This window comes from Neopelma chrysocephalum, unplaced genomic scaffold (assembly GCF_003984885.1).
Source record: "Neopelma chrysocephalum unplaced genomic scaffold, ASM398488v2 Primary Assembly neopelma1_81138, whole genome shotgun sequence".
In the NCBI taxonomy this organism is placed as follows: Eukaryota; Metazoa; Chordata; class Aves; order Passeriformes; family Pipridae; genus Neopelma; species Neopelma chrysocephalum.
In genome coordinates, this window is record NW_020912428.1 from 1 (window position 1) to 4,962 (window position 4,962).

The 4,962-nt window shown below is 50.1% G+C and overlaps 1 long non-coding RNA gene across 1 annotated transcript; it reads right to left on the reverse strand.

Annotated features, from left to right (window-relative positions):
• Window positions 1–2,147: 2,147 nt before the first annotated feature.
• LOC113979477 lies at window positions 2,148–4,153 on the reverse strand. Its single transcript, XR_003537883.1, has 2 exons — window positions 3,706–4,153; window positions 2,148–2,306 (listed from the first exon to the last, which is right to left on the reverse strand). It is a non-coding gene; the product is annotated as an uncharacterized LOC113979477 (long non-coding RNA).
• Window positions 4,154–4,962: the final 809 nt, after the last annotated feature.

Here is a 4,962-nt window from a genome sequence, read left to right on the forward strand (position 1 = left end):
AGAAATGCAATGGAAATTGTTCACAATTTGAACCCTGCAACAGGTAATGTTTACTCTATGCTGCTTGTGTGTTGCCTTGAAGTTGTCTCCATATTACCTGCTAGGATTGAATTTGCTTGGCTGCCAATTACTACTTTTTATCAAGCTTCCTTATTTATGTAATTCCCCTTTCTACAGCAGAACACAACTGTGGATTTTCTTGTTGTTTCTACAAATGAACATGGCAGACCTTGTCATGGAACAGCTCCTTGGATTTAGTATTTTGAACACTGCACTGCTCAGGGCCAAATCAAGGAGTGTATGTCTCTTCACATACTTCCTAAGCTGTTTCATCAATTTGTTAACTATGTTGGCTTTGGTCCACGTAAGTGTTGTGTTTTTTTACCAATAGAATAGAATATCATGGTTTTAAATAAAAAGCTGGGACAGCTGTCTTTGCAGTGGTTCCTACAAGCAAACATGAACTGCTCAGGCTTCTTTTGGGATTTACAACTTCATAGTGCAAAATGCTTCTCAGGAGAAATCTAAAAACCCATATGTGAAGTATTACTTAAAATCTTGAAGATCTTCATAATAAAGAAGTAAACAATAAATGGAAGCCTAGTATTTTTTCCTTTGGGTTGCCTTTCAAAGAAAGTGTGGGGGACATGTAACTTTTTTTCCCTTAAGGTCTCCTGTTTGTGTAAACAGGTAGTCGATAAATTCCATGGATCTAATGAGATGATTGTTGTGTTCCATTGGCTAATTACAGGGGGAACACTTCCCTGGTTCTAACAAAAGTATAGTATGTATTGGTTCGGGGAGTTTTCTGTTTCTTTTCCTTTTTCCTTATTATCCCACTTTTACAGAGCTGCCAGAGGAGCCATGTCAGCTGGCAGACATCCAGAATCTGCAAAGGGAGAAAGCAGTAAAAGACTACAGGATGAATGAGGATGGTCTTTTGGTGAGACCAGCCATGGAATTTAGTAGAGAGAAAAAAATCCACAGAAGGATTGCAACTACAGACATAATTGGAATTGATTTCCCAGAAGTGAAGCAGAGTCTCAAATCATGTTCTTCAACAATCACGATGTACTTTGTCAAAGAAGAGCTTGAAAATCAAAGTCATGTGGTAAATCTGTGGAAGGACCTTAAACTGACATCAAGCCAACTGTACAGAATGTAGTTTCTGACACAGGCAACTTGATGAGCTTATAGTGGGTGTTTGGAGACATCCAAGTGAAAAAAGGGGTTATTCCCCATGCAGAGGTGTCAAAAGCTCCTTGCTTTACAATAAGGGGTAAAGCCATTGTTGAATGGAAATAGTAATGGTCTTTCAGAGGAAATTCCTGCTGCCTCTGACTGTTCTTCTCTAGGTCTTTTCTTGAGATCCATTTTTCCCAAGAGCTGTTTTTGATTTTAAAACAGCGACTTTTGTTTTTCTGGCATTGTTACCAATGTCTTAAATTGTATTGGTTCTTTTGTTACTTGTTGCAGGTATGTAAAACTCTCATTAGAGTGGCCTGCTGGAAGTTGCACCCCATTATCACCACTGTCTGTCAGCGCTGCTGCATCCAGCTCAGGTAGATAAGACTGTAACACACACATGCTGTGTGTCGATACACAGGAGTGTATGAACAGGGGGGCAGAAGCACCTAAATTGATTTAAAAGGTGTATAGCAGTCCCTTCCCAAGCAAAATAAGGTATTAAGGCAAAACTATTTACCACGCGACAAAATTAATGTAGGCCATGTCCAAATCTTGGAACACTTTTATTGGTGTATTGGTGAACACTGGTGAACAACATGGAATAGGGAAGAATGGAAGAAGTCACTGTGCCAACCAGACTGCAGTCCAAGAACAACCTGGGCATCAAGTTGTAAATGTGGGAATAGTAATGATACCACGTTGGAAGGGACATGATATCTGCATGTGAGTACGTGTCAATACCCGTTTGAGCTGGTTTTCTTTGGATGTAAATTGGTGTGACTGTGCTTATGATGTAACTGTCTGCATTTCTTCTAAATATTATTTGGGGAAATGTGTGGGGTTTTTTCTTCTCTCCATAGAGCACTAGACCGGCAGTATTTAAATAGGTCTCTTCTTTGAAACTATAGATAGGACTTGCTGACTTCTGAGAGTAACAGAAAAATTGCCAAGGTTTGCTCTTTTTTTATTTATCTGAAGCAAGATTCTTTCAAGCAGTGATGGGATATCACAGGTCAGTGAGGTACCATGTGGAGCATTCTGGCTTTTCTGTGCCAGAGACAGATAAAGAGCAATTATGTTTTGTTTCCACAACCAAAATCATCTGGGTCCACCAAGTCCTATTAACAGAGAGAGAAAAAATGGGAACACATCAGATAACGGAAGGAGGGAGGGAAGAATGGCTGGAACGTGAAAGCATCAAGTCTGGGATATAGAAGTGTGGTCTGGAGTGTCTCTGTACAAGATACAAACTAATTGCTGAGGCCACCCTTCTCGATAAGACACTGAGCTGCGTTCTCAGTCTCTTCCAGGAAGTAAATCCCTGGCTGGAATTGTATTGTCATGGAATAAGGATTTCCAGGGAGGGACTTGACAGTCTAATTGCATCAGTGCCACTATACTGATTTAAGTAGCAAATTCCTGGATAAACATGGTTGCAGCTTTTCCTTTGGTTCTCTTTTGGGACCAGCATAAAGAGAAGTAGTAAGATTGGAATGGAGTAATCACTCATTGATGCACAAGATTAAAAATTATAATTTTCTTAAAGGAGAAAAAAAAAATGGGGTTTTTTTGATGGTCCACAAGCCCTTGTCATGCTGCTCTGTCTAAGCTTGGTAAAAGTAACCAAACCATGCACAGGAAGCTGAACACCGCTAGTTCCCGGCTGCAGTTAGGGATACAAGTGCCACCACTAGTTCAGGACAACTCTAGTGAAGTTTTACTGGGGGAGTAGTGATGGTCTTATTTTTATTGCCTAGTAACTGTGTGTTATGGTTTAAGCCCAGCTGGCAACTAAGCACCACAGAGGCACTCCCTCAACCCCCCTCTTCCCCCTCCCTCAGTGGAATGGGGAGAACTGAAAGTAAAACTTCTAGGTTGAGATAAGAACAGTTTAATAATTGAGACTGAAGTAAAATATAGTAAGAATGATAATAGAAAGAAAAACAAGTGACGCACAATACAATTGCTCACCACTTACTGACGGATGCCAGACTGCCATTCCCAAACCCAGACTAGCTCCCCTTCCAGGTAACTCTCCTCAGTTTATATACTGGGCATGACATTTTATGGTAAGGAATATTCTTTTGGCCAGTTCGGGTCAGTTGTCCTGGCCATGCTTCCTCACACTTTCTCTTTTCTGCACCTCCTGCACCAAAAATCCCAAACCAAAAAAAACTATCCTTGACTTGGCATAAATGCAACTTAGCAAACCTGAAAACATCAGTGTGATAACAACATTATTTTAATTCTGAATCCAAAACTCAGCACTGCACCAGCTACTGAGAAGAAATTAACTCCATCCCAGCCAAAACCAGGACGCGGTGGTGCCTACCGAGAGATGGAGTGACACAGCTTAGTCATGAACACAATTTTTATCTCCATGCACTAAGTGGTCTGGATTAGTCACGCTTTTAAGGATTTGCTGTAAATATGCTATTTAGTGGTTTGGGGAAGCAGCGGTGTCGAACAGCCGATGGCCACAGCGTGTTTTCACTGCAAAGCCTCTTCGCAATTAACCTTCGGGCCTATTTCGTCCTGGGCTCCTCTTATGCAACTCCGTGCATGACAAAGCGAAGGCGGTGGAACGCACGTAGCCCCACGTGTTATAACCGTGACGGCGCCCCGGTTCCAGCGCTGTCAGCCCCGCACCGCTCCCATCGGCCGCGGGGGCCGGGCCGGCACAGGCCGCCTCCTGCGTGGTTGGAAGGGGCAGCCTCGGGGGACACGCACGACCCCGCTCCCTGCCCGACCCGGGACTGGCCCGGGGGTCCGAGCGGCGCCGCACCCACCCCGCGGGGCCTCAAGGGCGACGGCGCGTCACTTCCGGGACGCACCCGCCTCCTCGCGCCAGCACCGCGAGACCCCGCCCCGCCTCGCGCGAGACTCGCTGGCTCACCCGCCGCCTCGGCCGAGTCCCTTCGGCAATTTCCGTCACCTCCAGACCCTACCAATCGGCCGCGGGAGCGCATCGATGAACGCGCGCCCCTCGCGGGGTCCGTGCGGGCCTGAGCCCCGCGGTGCGGGCCCGGGTCCGTACGGCGGCCACGGCGACGGGGGCGGGGCGGCGGGGCCAGGGTGCGGGGCCAGGGCGCCGAGGAGGCATACGGGGTTCGATTGATCAGGCCTGGGCATGGCGCCTCTCCTCCCCCCCGCCATGGCTCCCCGTGTCCCTGCTCCTCTCCTCTCAGTGAGCGAAAGTGGCCGCCGCCGCCGTCCCAGCGCCCGCAGCCGCCGCCTCCTCCTCAGCACCAGCGCGGGCGCCATCTTGGCGAGGCAGGAGCCGGGAGCGCTCCGCGGCAGGAGACAGGCAACGCCAGCCCCGGCAACGCGGGACGAGAGGCCGGGTGGAGCAAGCGGGGGAGCGAGCCCGGGAGACACCCCCAGCCCCCTGCCACCGCCGCCGCCGCACCGCCGCCGGGCCCGCTACTCAGGTGAGCCACCGCGGCGACCGCGCAAGGACACGCGGAGCCGGGGCTACTGCGGGCGACGATGGGGGCTCCGGGCGGGCAGGCCGCGGCTTCACCCCCCGCGCCGACCGGCGGCCGCAGCAGCCGGGCCTCTTCTTAAAGGGACAGGCCCCTTCCCCGCCCTGCCCGCCGGATGCGCCCCGCGGTACCGGCGGGTGCGGAGCCGCTGCCCCCCCACCCTCCCGGCCCGGAGCGGCCGCCGGGCCCCGCCACACGCGGGGGGTTGGGCGGGGGGAGGTGCGGGGGGGCTGCGGGGGCGCCCCGCGCACCTGGGGGCGCACGTGCGGGCGGCGGCGCGTGCGCGGCG